Genomic DNA, 14,826 nt, shown 5'->3' on the forward strand with positions numbered 1-14,826 from the left:
CTCCCATACATCAAGGCTAACCACCAATCTTTAACTCATTGATCAAAAAAAGAAAAAAAATAAGAAGAAGAAGATGAATAATAAAGTGCATTAATGGAAATGAAATGAGGTAATCAACAAGCATTGACCAAAGATAGAGGAGATCAAGGTCAAACAATAGCAAACAGAAGCAAAATGAAGATTAGAAGTCAAGAAACAAATAAACTATTTTTGGTATTTTTTAAAAGTAAAATAATATTTGAATTAAAATAATAAAGAAAGGTCAAACTTCAATTTCACTTCAAATCAACTTTGAAAAGTCCAAGTGAATTATCCTAAGTTTAACAAGGTCAAACATAGTTTGACAAAAAATTTCAGCATTTTTAGAAGTCAGAAATTATTTTTAATCAATTAAAAATGCATAAAAATAACCTAATTGAATTAAAATCTCAAATAAACCTCAAATCAATTAATAAATTGATGAAAATATTTTTCATAGATCCATCATCATTCAAAGAGGTTGGGAAAATATTTTTGTATTTTTTGAATATCAAAAACTATTTAAAATGAATTAAAAATAACCAGAAAAGAGAAAATTCATAAAAAATATCAAATGATAAAATAAAAAATATTAAAAATCATTTTTAGAAACTAGAAATTAAAAGAAGAAAAATACAATTGCTCTCACATTTTTTGGAGCAATAATGAAGGAGATACATTTTAAAGAAATAAAAGAAAATGAAATCAGAAAATAAAAAAATGTGGAAAAACGAGGAGCATTGGATGAAGCTCATTAAATGAGTTGGCAAATCACACGGATCACACATGCGCGCCTACCAAACACTTAAGTCAATGCAATCACACACAACCTTTAATTAAGTCATAACATGGAACGGCTATGATTAAATCTGGAAAACAAAATGCACGACCATGATTCATTCTGGAGACCAGACGGTGGTGTATACCACCGTCTTCTCCGGCCAGACCTTCGGCGCCGGCCAAAAGTTGCAGAGATTAAAAGTTCACCAAATGCCGCGATCCAGGTATCAAATGAAAGTTGGGGTGATGTCCATCACCCCTGTACCAACCAAATTCACTCTAGACTTTCATGGAGAAAGAAATCAGAGGTTGAATTTTTTGGAGTTCAACTGAAACTTGATGGAATTCAACAATTCAAAGCACAAATCAAATGCCTCTATGAAGAGGACTTCAGACAAACCAGAAAGAACAAGAAATAAGCTACATACAAAGAGATTCGAAGAAAACAAGTTTGGATGTAAACCTCTGAAATGGAGAGCTTGAGAGTACGATCTCTTGATGCTTATGCTTGCAGTGTGTTCTATGGATCAAGGTGAGCAAGGCTTAGGAACTGTAGATCTAAAACTCAATCATGGTAATTGAAGTTTAGGTCTGAAAAAAATTTTGAAAGAAATGGTGAGTTCCTTTTGAGTATGGTTGAGGAATGATTCGTGCAGCATGTAAGGCGCCTTCAGGTTGTGGAAATGAGAAGCATGAGGCACTTATTTATAACAACTGATGGCTGATATGCATGAACAAAGCATTGCATGGATGGAAAGGGCCTCCATCCATGGGCCTGTACAGGCGCATGGAGGGCCCAATTCCACTTGGATTTGCAATCTTAACATCAACAGATATAATTTTGACATGCAGATGGTGTGTAATCAACTCATGCAATGCAATTTTAATGAGTTTCCAAAATTGTACCAAATTGTTCATCCCTTCGAAAATGGTATTTCCAAAAGTGAAGCATAGCCTTATGAGTAATGGTTGGAAAGATTTTGGCATGAGGATCATTTTTTATGTTAACCAAAACTTCATTTGAAACTTGGAAATTGGTGAAAATTGATCATGAAGTGTAGGGTGCAAAACATGTACATGTGAAAATTTCAAAAATGGCCAAACTTCAAGCCCTTTTGTTTCAATGATGCAAGTTCCAAATGACAAAACCTTCAACATCAAAGTTGTATATATTTTCAAGACAATAAATTTGGACTTAAAATTTGCATCATTTGGATTTTTTTATGAGAAAGTTATGGGCACTTGAACTTGGACTTTTTCACATTTCAATGTCTTTGGTCCAAAGTGACCTATAATGTTTTGCATTATCACATGTATTTCTTTTAGGATTTTGAAAATTTTGTTCAACATAACAATTGAAGTAGACACCTTAAACTTTCCAATTCATTTGATCCCACCTCAAAATCATGAAAAATTAATGAGTTATGTCCTTGGGAAGTTGACCCAAAATTAGGGTTTCAGTCAAAATGACCTATAATGTCTTGAAATGGATGATGACCTTCCAAGCTTAAAATAAATTTTTGATAAACATGAAAGTTTTTCATATGGTTCTTAAGAACATTGTTTCTCTTGGGGTCATCTCCATTTGACAAACACATTAAAAGTTAGGTCTCAGTGTACTTCAAAATAGTCAGATGAATTGACTGATCAACTTCTCAAGTCCAAACCTCATATCTTGATGAATTGATGATTGAGGACACTCAAATAATCTCAAATATGAATTAAATAATGAATGGAAGAACTTCCCTTGATTGTATTTTATCATGGGTCGAGGTTGCTTCATGAGCAAGGCACAGTTGATGCACAAATGAATTAGGGTTTTCTTGGGAAACAAGCTTCAAACCCTTTGGTTTGATTTGATAAAAATGTTGAATTGAGATACTTGGGAGGCACATTTGATGGATGAGAGCTTTGGGAACCATTTCCATGCTTTCTTTCATCTTCACCTAGCCATATCAATGAGCATAGGATCTCCTAGAAGCTTTGGATCTTGTGACTGCTCAAGCTACAAACAAAAGATGTTAGTGACATATTTTTGTGCTTTTGGTTAGTAAATAAAATGAGAAAAGCAATAATATATAATTCAAGCATGCTTGGTGGTCTCAAACCAACTCATAAGTGTTCCCACCCAAAGGTAAGAGCCAAGATGCTTATGATCCTTGAGGCAAGATGCAAATGCAATGTTATGATGCCATGAGGGATCTTAGGGTCAAAATTAGGGTCTTACAGGGTTAGCCTACTTTTTGTGTGAATATGTATTTGTATATATGTGATGTTTGTATATATGTATGTGTGATATAATCTGCTTGTTGTGCTTGGTGATCTCTGAGTGGTGAGATAAGTTCTGACCTGAACTTGAGTGCAATTAAGATAGGAGGATGGTATAGTCATGTTCGACTTGTGTGGAGTAGTCCTTAACAAGTTGGCTTGATATCCATCTGCTTAGTGGAGACTCCTTTGGATTTGGAAATGTCACACAAGTATTTGTGGTTAGGCATTACTATTTCCGATTGGGTCTGAGAAGTTGAGGACCTTAGAACATTTAACCCATCTTGGCCTATTTAGGACGTAGTGCGGAGACTGCTCAGGTGTAGACTTGATAACAGTTGTTACGCGATACTACACTCGGACGAGTTTCTCTTGAGAATATTATGGGTCGATGAGTCAGTCATCTTAACCTGTAATATCCGATAGATGGAATTAAGACTCTGGGAACTTTTTAGAACATGATCTACAGGTTTTTATCCTTAGTTCACTCCTTTGGGATGGTTCTTACCTAGACTCCATGCTCGTGACTCGCAACAAACCCTTGATTCTTGGTTGATCCAATCAAGTCTTGTTAATATCAATGGAACTTGGGTGTTGATAAGGTCTAAACCATAATCCACCAAAATGGATGATTAATCTTAACAATGACTTGATTCATCCCTTGACCTTTGTTTGCCTTGTGTGTGATCCCTTATTTGTGATTGTTGCATTCATGCATTCATGCACATCATAACATTCATCACATGAAAATTTCAAGGAACTAAGGTATCATTTGCAAATATTTTCAGACCATGCATTATGGACGAAGGAACACTAAGAAGTACAGTTTCAGAAGTCCCGACTTGAAAGAGTTAAGGAAGCTAGCATTTTTTGTATTAGATCCCTTGGGCTTCAAACAACGTCATGGGAAGCTTCTGTCCATCTTGTCTGCTCATGTAGTTGAAGGACTCTTAAGTGTATTGGTGCAGTTCTATAATCTTCTCTACCATTGTTTCACTTTCCCAGATTTTCAGCTTGTGCCTACCTTGGAGGAGTATTCTCATCTTTTGGGGATACCTGTTTCTAGTAGAGTGCATTTTAGTGGATTGGAGGAGATTCCCCGGTCTAGTATTATTGCTGAAGCTCTTTACTTGAAGAAGTCTGAGATAGAGGCTCATTGGGTGAAGAAAGGCTGGTTATTTGGGTTGCCATTTGTTTTCCTCATCAAGGAAGCTACCACTTTTGCTCAAGCTGGTAGTGTGGATGCTTTTGAAGCTATCTTTGTGTTGCTCATCTATGGATTAGCCTTGTTCCCTAACATTGACGGCTTTGTTGATGTTAACGCCATTAGACTTTTCTTGATTGGGAATCATGTGCCTACTTTGTTGGGTGATACGTATTTCTCTTTGCATCTAAGGAATTCTAAAGGTGGTGGAACGATTGTCTGTTGTACTCCTCTTCTGTACAAGTGGTTTACTTCGCACTTGCCTTAGATGCCTGCTTTTGTGGAGAACAAACAATGTCTAAGGTGGTCTCAGAGACTTATGTCTCTCACTAATGATGATATAGTTTGGTATGATCCGTCTTTAAGAGGTTTGGATATTATTGATAGTTGTGGTGAATTCTCTAATGTGCCTCTCATTGGTACACTAAGAGGAATTAACTACAACCCTGCTTTGGCTCGTCGTCAACTTGGGTTCCCCTTGAGAGACAAACCTAATAACATGTTGTTAGAAGGTCTTTTCTATCAATAGGGTAAAGATCCCCAACATTTGAAGCAGAAGATTGTGCATGCTTGGCATAATGTGCATAGGAAAGGAAGATCCGAGCTTGGTTCATGCAATTGTGTAGCTTTGGAAGCTTACACTCTTTGGGTGAAGAAGAGAGCTATGGAGTTGAAGATGCCTTATCCTTGTGAAAGACCCATGTCTATGGTTGTGGTTAAGCCATTAACTCTCCCTAACCAGATGTAGAGGAGTTGGAAGACGCACTCGTCAAGATGAAGCAAGAAAAGGATATGTGGGAAGAGCGTTTCCGTGCTTTGAGCAAGAAGCATGAGGAGTTGCAGTTGGAGTCTAAGGACAAAGATGCACTGATTGAGATACTTGAAGACCGAGTGACAAAGAGACAGAGAGAGTCAGAGGTTTCATATTCTAGCATGCCTCAGCCTTCCGTTGCTTAGAAGAAGATTGTTGACCAGCTTGTCCTCGAGAAGACTCAGATGAAGGCTTCTTTTGAGACCGAGATCCGTCGCATTCGAAGGAAGTACGCGCCTTCAGCCAGATCTTCTGACATTGTTATTAGGGATCCTTAGGATGACTAGTCTCCTTTTCTCTTGTATTTTTTCATTTGGTTTCTGAAATTGTACTTAGTGTAATCCTTCCAATATATAAATAAAAAGAGATTTTTGGTCATATGAAATTGTTGCAATTGCCATTTCAATATTATATATTTACAAGTGATATAATAAGTTCCTTGGAAATAAAAATAATCAAGCATTGCATTTCATGCATCATTTGCATAAGTAGGTTTTTGCCAGGTGTCTGATTGGTGTTCTTCTGTGCTTTAGCCAAGCTGACTCACCCGTACAACACTCGAGCCAATCATCAGAGAATCATCGAACACCTTGAGCAAGAGAACAGAGAGCTGAAGGACGAGATCGCCCGACTGACTGCCATGATAGAGTCAGTTCTCGCTGCTCAAATTCAAGCTTCTCCAACGCCTACAACTCCTCCCGCGAGGACAATTATCTCAGAAGTGGTCACCTCTACTGTGCCTGCTGCTACTGCCCACTTTGCACCAAACCTGCCTACTGGATTCCCGTGGGGGATGCCGCCCAATTTTGTGCCAGAAGGTTTCGCTCCTACATTTGCTTCCATGTCGGCATCTAGCCCGGTCATGTCCGTGCCACCTCCAGTTGTGCACACTTTGCCTCGCGTAGAGGATATTATCTATCATTCTGAGCCGTCTAAGGGTCTGGATGTTTATGAAAAGATGGACGATATGAAAGACCAATTTCTTGAGCTGCGCAAGGAGTTGAAAACACTGATGGGTAAAGATCTGTTTGGGAAGAATGTTGTTGAACTGTGCTTAGTGCCCAATGTGAAATTCCTAGTGAAATTCAAAGTGCCTGACTTTGAGAAATATAAGGGGAATTCTTGTCCACTAAGTCGTCTTGTGATGTATGCCCGCAAGATGTCAACCCAGACAGATAATGACCAATTGTTGATTCACTACTTCCAGGATAGCCTGACAGGTGTTGCACTTCGTTGGTATATGGGGTTGGATAGTGCAAGTATCCGCATATTCAATGACCTGGGAGAGGCTTTCGTGAAGCAGTACAAGTACAACATGGATATGGCGCTGGATATGGACCAGCTGAGGTCCATGTCTCAGAAGGATAAGGAGACATTCAAAGAGTATGCGCAGAGGTGGAGGGAGTTGGCTGCCCAGATTACTCCTCCTTTGGAGGAGAAAGAGATGACAAAAATCTTTCTGAAAACCCTGAGTTCATTTTATTATGAACGAATGATCGCCAGTTCCCCCAGTGATTTTACCGAAATGGTAAATATGGGGATGAGACTTGAAGAAGGGGTTCGTGAAGGACGTTTGTCAAAAGATGAGGCGTCGACGAGTAAGAAGTATGGCAGTAGTTTCAGCAAGAGGAAAGACAGTGAAACGAACACAGTAATCAGTGGGAGGCAGAGGAGGCCTCAGATCAGAAGAAATCCACCACCCCGTCAACATCATCATCATCAAGTATCTTCCTTTATTCCAGTATTTTCTAATCGGCAAACAACACCAATTCAACAACATCAACAACAACAACATCAATATCAAAATTAACATCAACAACAACAACCGCAACAAAGAACAAACACCTACAACAACAACAATACCACCAACAATCATCATCAACAATAGAATTTTGAGAGGAAAAAGGTCTCTTTGACCCATTCCTATGTCGTATGCAGAATTGTATCCATCTCTAGTCCTCAAAAACTTGATTCAACCGAGGAATCCACCGCAGATCCCAGAACCACTTCCTTGGTGGTATAAACCCGAGCTTCGTTGTGCTTTTCATCAGGGTGCACCTGGGCATGATATTGAAAACTGTTATCCATTGAAGTATGTGGTGCAAAAGCTTATGAAGAGTGGTATGGTGTCTTTTGAAGACCGCACGCCTAATGTAAAAGCTAACCCTTTGCCCGCTCATGGGAACTCTTCAGCTAATATAGTGGACGGTTGTCCTAGTGAGTACAAAGTTTTTAATGTGTGTTTTATCCGTGGATCCTTGGTGCATATACACAAGGACATTTGTATGGTGAGTCACTGTGAACATGACCATGATGGTTGTGTTGTGTGTAGCGTGAACCCAAGGGGGTGTGTTGTGGTGAAAAGGGACATCCAACGTCTGATGGATGAATGCATGATCCAGATTTGTCAATCTCATCATGTAGATGATGATGTGAATGTCATAGTGCCAGTTTTCAAGCAGCCAAAACGGTTAGTGATTCAGTATGATAGCAACAACAACAACAATGTCAGCAAAAGATCAGTTTCGCCGTTGGTAATACGGTTAGCGGGCTCAATCCCGTATTCATTTGATAAGGATGTATCGTACTAGTACAATGCTACGATGATAGATAATGGTCAAGAGGTCCCGTTACCTACGACCAGTTCAGTGGTGAGCATTGCAGATGTGACGAAGGTGACCCGCAGTGGTCGAGTTTTTGGACCAGTGTTCCCGGAGAATAAGGAAGAAACAATTGTTGGTAAGAAGGCGGGGGTGCCCAATGTAGATCCAGTTGGTTGTTCAAAGGATAAGTCTGGTGAATCCAACAATTTGAAAGCCAACGATGATGATGAGGTACTCCGGCTGATTAAGAGGAGTGAATTTAATGTGGTTGAGCAATTGCTCCAGACTCCTTCAAAAATTTCTGTGTTGTCTCTGCTTTTGAATTCTGAAGCACACAGAGAAGCACTCCAGAAAGTTCTTGAACAGGCATATATGGAGCAGGATGTTACTGTGGATCAGCTTGATCACATTATGGCTAACATCACTTCATGCTATAATTTGAGCTTTTGCAATGAAGAACTCCCTGAGGAGGGAAGAAAGCACAATCTGGCTTTGCATATGTCGATGAATTGCAAAGAAGATGCTTTGTCAAACGTGCTCGTTGATACGGGTTCGTCACTCAATGTGCTTCCGAAGTCAACATTATCAAAGTTATCTTACCAAGGAGCGCCCATGAGGTACAGTGGGGTGATTGTCAAAGCCTTTGATGGCTCGCGCAAAACAGTAATTGGAGAAGTGGACCTTCCAGTCAAGATAGGTCAGAGTGATTTTCAGATTACTTTCCAGGTAATTGATATTCACCCGGCCTACAGCTATTTACTGGGAAGGCCATGGATTCACGAGGCAGGAGCTGTTACCTCCACTCTGCATTAGAAGCTAAAATTTGTCAAGAATGGCAAGTTGGTGATTGTGGGTGGAGAGAAAATGTTGTTGGTTAGCCATCTGTCATCTTTCTCCTATGTGGAAGCTAAGGATGAGGTTGGAACTCCGTTCCAAGCCTTATCTATTGCTACTGAGAAGAGAGTTAGGGAACCTATGTCCTCACTGAAAGATGCTCAGAAGATTGTTGAAGAATGTGTTGTTGATTCGTGGCGGCACATGGTAGAGGTCTCCGACAATAGAGGAAAAACTGGTTTGGGGTTCTAAAAGGGCTCGTCGACTGCTAGATCTGAAGAGATGCAACTCAGCTTCCATAGCGGAGGGTTCATTCATGGGAATTTACAACACTTAGCTGCTGTGCTAGAGGATAGTAAAGAGGAAGGTTGCACCAAGTTTGTGACCCATGGAAAGACATGCAATAATTGGACTGCTGTTGATATTCCTGTTATTTTGCATCGATCTAAGTAATTACTTTTATATTTTAAAATCCTTCTCCTATGCCTAAAGGAGAAATGAGCATTATTTGGGCATTTTAATTTGATCATTAATAAAATTAATTCTATTCATCCACATCTTTGATGTTTATTTTTACTTTTTGCTTTATTCTGAAAATGGTAATCATAAAAAACATAAATAAACAATATAATTGTCCATCTGCATAATATTTGGTCACAAATTCACTTCTCTAAAATCAAAATATCAAATTATTATACAGGTTGGTTTCTAACCCCATTGAATACAATGATCCTTATCCTTCTCCAAATTTTGAACTCCCTGTGTTTCAGGCCGAGGAGGAAAGTGATATAGAAGTAAGTGATGAATTGTCTCGTCTTCTTGAGCAAGATGAAAATATTATTCAGCCATTTGAAGAACAGATTGAGCTTGTCAACTTGGGCTCCGAGGATGATGTGAAGGAAGTCAAGATTGGGTCTCGACTGCGTCCGGATGCTAAGAAGGGGTTGATTGATCTTCTTCGAGAATATTCAGATGTGTTTGCTTGGTCCTATCAAGACATGCCTGGGTTGGATTCTGAGATTGTGGAGCATAGATTGTCGTTGAAGCCAGAATGCCCGCCAGTCAAGCAGAAGTTGAGAAGAATGCATCCTGATATGGCTCTGAAGATCAAAGAGGAAGTTCATATGCAGATTGATGTTGGTTTCCTTGTGACTGCTGAGTATCCGCAATGGGTGGCCAATATCGTGCATGTGCCGAAAAAAGATGGAAAAGTCCGCATATGTGTCGATTATAGAGATTTGAATAAATCCAGTCTGAAAGATGATTTCCCTCTGCCACACATTGATATGTTGGTAGACAATACTGCTAAATTTAAAGTCTTTTCATTTATGGATGGATTTTCCGGATATAACCAGATTAAGATGGCACCCGAAGATATGGAGAAGACCATATTCGTTACACCCTGGGGAACATTCTGTTATAGAGTGATGCCTTTCGGCCTAAAGAATGCTGGTGCAACTTACCAGAGAGCAATGACTACTCTTTTACATGATATGATGCATAAAGAGATCGAAGTTTATGTCGATGGCATGATTGCTAAGTCAATTGATAAAGGGGAACATGTTGAGCATTTATTGAAGCTATCCAGCGTTTGAGAAAGTATAAACTCCGCTTGAATCCCAATAAGTGTACTTTTGGTGTTCGTTCTGGTAAGTTGTTGGCCTTTATTGTCAGCGAGGGAGGTATTGAGGTTGATCCTGCCGAGGTCAAAGAAATACAAGAGATGCCTGCGCCCAAAACTGAGAAGCAAGTTAGAGGTTTTCTCGGCCGCTTGAATAATATTTCCAGATTCATTTCCCACATGACTCCCACATGTGCGCCTATATTCAAGCTTCTTCGAAAAGATTAGTCTTGTGATTGGACCGAAGACTGCAAGAAAGCATTTGATAGTATCAAGGAATATTTGCTTGAACCTCCGATTTTGTCTCCATCTGTTGAAGGAAGACCGTTGATCATGTATTTGACCGTGCTCGAAGATAATATAGGTTGTGTTCTTGGTCAGCAAGATGAGACTGGGGAGAAAGAATTTGCAATGTACTACCTCAGTAAGAAGTTCACCGATTGTGAGACTCGGTATTCAATGCTTGAGAAAACTTGTTGCGCATTGGCTTGGGCTGCTAAGTGTCTGCGCCAGTATATGTTGAATCATACCACTTGGTTGATATCCAAAATGGATCTAATCAAGTATATATTTGAGAAGCCTGCTTTAACTGGGAGAATTACCTGTTGGCAGATGTTGTTATCAGAGTATGATATTGAATACTGATCTTAGAAAGCAATCAAAGGTAGTATCTTGGCTGACCATTTGGCTCGCCAACCAATTGAAGATTATCAGTCAATGCAGTATGATTTTCCTGATGAAGAGACTTTGTACTTGAAAATGAAGGATTGTGATGAACCATTGCTAGAAGAAGGGCCAAAACCTAGTTCCTGTTGGGGCATGGTATTTGATGGAGCTGTTAATCAATATGGAAATGGCATTGGGGCAGTGATCATTACTCCTCAAGGCACGCATCTACCATTCACGGCTAGATTGACTTTCAAGTGTACAAACAACATGGTGGAATATGAAGCTTGCATTATGGGGCTTGAAGAGGCCATGAAATTCAGAATCAAGTATTTGGATGTCTTCGGTGATCCGACTTTGGTTGTGAATCAAATCAAAGGCAAATGGGAGATAAATCAATCCGGTTTAATACCATATAGAGATTACGCGAGGAGGATTTCAACTTTCTTTACAAAGGTTGAATTTCATCATATCCCTCGAGATGAGAACCGGATGTCAGATGCTCTTGCAACATTGGCATCAATGATTGTAGTAAAATATTGGAATGAAGTTCCCAATTTATCTGTGATGCATCTTGATAGGACAACTCATGTATTTGCTGTTGAAGAGATTAAAGACGAGAAGCCGTGGTATTACGACATCAAATGTTTCCTTCAAAGTCAGATTTACCCGCCTGGGGCATCTTTGAAAGATAAGAAGACTTTGAGGAGATTAGTCGGTAATTTCTACTTGAATGGTGATATACTGTACAAGAGAAACTTCAACATGGTTTTGCTCAGATGCGTGGATAGACACGAAGTAGACTTATTGATGACTGAAGTGCATGAAGGTTCCCTTGGTACTCATTCCAATGGACATGTAATAGCAAATAAGATGTTGCGAGCAGGTTACTATTGGTTGACAATAGAATCTGACTGTTGCAAGTTTGTGAAGAAATGCCATAAGTGTCAAATTTATGCTGATAAGATTCATGTTCCTCCGACACTTTTGAATGTTATCTCGTCCCCATGGCCCTTCTCCATGTGGGGAATTGATATGATTGGGATGATTGAGCCCAAAGCTTCGAATGGACATCGTTTCATTTTAGTGGCAATTGACTACTTCACAAAATGGGTGGAAGCGGCATCGTATGTGAATGTAACCAAGCAAGTTGTTGTAAGGTTTATCAAGAATCATATCATATGCCATTATGGTGTGCCAAGTAAGATCATTACTAATAACAAATCGAACTTGAATAGCAATATGGTGGAAGCTCTTTGCAAAGACTTCAAGATTGCACATCATAATTCTTCTCCCTACAGACCAAAGATGAATGGGGTTGTTGAAGCTGCAAACAAGAACATTAAGAAGATTATCCAGAAAATGGTTGTCACATACAAGGATTGGCATGAGATGCTCCCATTTGCTTTGCATGGATATCGTACATCCGTCCGCACTTCAACAGGGGAAACCCCTTTCTCTCTTGTGTATGGTATGGAAGCAGTGCTTCCCGTAGAGGTTGAGATTCCTTCGTTGCGTGTGCTCATGGAAGCCAAGTTGACTGAAGCTGAATGGTGTCAGACCAGGTTTGATCAGCTGAATTTGATAGAAGAGAAGAGATTAACTGCCATGTGTCATGGTCAGTTATATCAACAGAGAATGAAGAAAGCTTTTGATAAGAAGGTCAAACCTCGAGTGTTCAGAGAAGGTGATCTTGTGCTCAATAAGAATGTTTGATCCCCAGTGGAGTTTATTTCTTTACCCCCAGCTGAGTTGGTTGCGGCATGTCCTTGTCCCTGACAACGTTTCAGCCTTCCCCAGTGGAGTTCGTATTTCCTCAGCAGGTGGATTCTCATCAGAAGATGTTTGATCTTCCCCAGTAGATCGCTCTGGTATCCCCACCAATCGTTGTATCTTTGCTCCCAGTCAAAGTTTCCTCCTAGTTTCTGAGCAGCATTTTGTTGATTGTTTCTCTGTAGGGTTGTCTCCCATTTTTATGGTGTTGACCTAAAATTCCCCACAGATTGGATGTTCTTTCCTCAAAAGTTCTCCTCCGTCTTTCCCCAGCCAGGGTTGAGCCTTTGGGATGTTGATCTTTCTGTTCTCCATCAGTTTGTCTCCATATTTTGTGGATTGATCGAGGTATACCGGTGGTTCAATTTCTTTGTGACACCTTTGTATCCTTTGTGATCATTTTGTCAGCATAATCATATATATACATATACATTCATATAAATTCATAATTTGCATATCCTGCATCTTCATATTTGATTTGTTTGAGATTTTCATTCTCTGTTATGGAGGTGCTTTATCCCCATACCAAATCTGGTGTTTGTCCTCCTTCAAATTATAGAGTGTCATCCCCTTAAGCAGAAAGACTTTAACCTTTCTCTGTTTCCCCACTGAGTTTGTTTCCTCGTGGATGGTCGTTATTTAAGTTTCCTCTCCAGTAGAAGTTCTGGATGGAATTACTCCCCTTGAGTTATGTCCTCATTGGGTTGAGTCTTGATTGACTGTTTTCTTTCTAGCTCTTACCTAGATAGATATTTTGGTCCTCTAAGATCCTATTACCCAGTAACTAGTAATATTCTTCTTAGTTTGTGGTGTGTTACTTCCTGCCCAATACCCGACAAAAGTACCCTTTTTTTCCTCAGCAGAATCCCTAGTGGATCTTTTCCTCGAAAAGTTTATCCTTGATATGTTCACCTTAACCGGTGACAGATGTCTTTTCTTCCCCCGTGGAGTCTATGCTTGATATGTTCACTTTAATCGGTGACGGATATTCTCATTTTTGGTATTCTACCTAGTAAAAAGGTAGTTGTAATCCCTATTTTGTTCCTCCGAGAGTTAATCCTTGATATGTTTATCTTAATCGATGACGAGTTTTCTTCTCCTTGTGGTGTTCTACCCAGTAATCGGTAGTTGTAAATCCTACTTTTTCCTGTGCAGAGTCTATTCTTGATATGTTCACTTTAACCAGTGATGGATTTTCTCTTCCCTTCGTATTCTATCTAGTAGCTGATAGATGTAATCCCTATTTTTATTCCCCTTTTCAGAGACAATCCTTGATATGTTCACTTTAACCGGTGACGGATTTTCTCTTTGATTTGGTCTTCTACCCAGTAATCGGTAGTTGTAAATCCTATTTTGTCCCCTCGCAGAGTTAATCCTTGATATGTTCATCCTAACCGATGACGGATTTTCTCTCCGACGGTTTTCTATCTAGTTTTCGATAGATGTAATTCCCCCTTTTTTGTTCAGTTGGTATATCCTTGATATGTTCATCTTAACCGATGATGGGTATCCTCATTAACATCCCCAAGTTAGTCTATCCTTGATATGTTCATCTTAACCGCTGACAGATTTTCTTCCATGTCGAGTTTATCCATGATATGTTCATCCTAACCGATGACGGATACTCTCACCCTTGGTCTTCTGCCCAGTAACTGGTAGTTGTAAATCCTATTTTCTGCAGTTTTTCCCAACAAGGCTATTCTTACCCAGTAATCGGTAATGAATACTCCCTCCTGGCTTTTCCTCAGCAAGTCATCCTTGATATGTTCATCTTAACAGATGATGGATGTCCTCTCTGTCAGATCTTTATTATCTCCTTACCCAGTAACAGGTAGTAGATAATAGATGTCTTCTCCTCTTATGTTGGGGTTTATTCCTCCCTAGTTGAGTTGATTGCGCATTTCCTTAGTGAAATCGCTTTCCCCTGCATGAGTCGAGTATTTCAGTGTTATCTTGACTTATTCTTATCCCCTGCTGATGTTGTTTGTTTCCTCGGCTGAGTCTTTCCATTTTATATGGATTTCCTCGAGTCTCCCAATAGTTTTAAGTCATAGCCTGGCCTACGCATAACTCCCTTTTATCCCCCAGAGTCTCTGTCTCCCCAGCGAGTTTTCCTTATGGAATGCATTGTGTTCCTGCGGACTTTCGGCCTCTGATTTCTTTTTCCTTTGTGGCAGTATTCTCCCACAGAGCGTTAACTTTTGCATTCATATCATATGCATCATGAGGTCACTTAGGGACCAAAATT

This window comes from Lathyrus oleraceus, chromosome 1 (assembly GCF_024323335.1).
Source record: "Lathyrus oleraceus cultivar Zhongwan6 chromosome 1, CAAS_Psat_ZW6_1.0, whole genome shotgun sequence".
NCBI classification, from domain to species: Eukaryota; Viridiplantae; Streptophyta; class Magnoliopsida; order Fabales; family Fabaceae; genus Lathyrus; species Lathyrus oleraceus.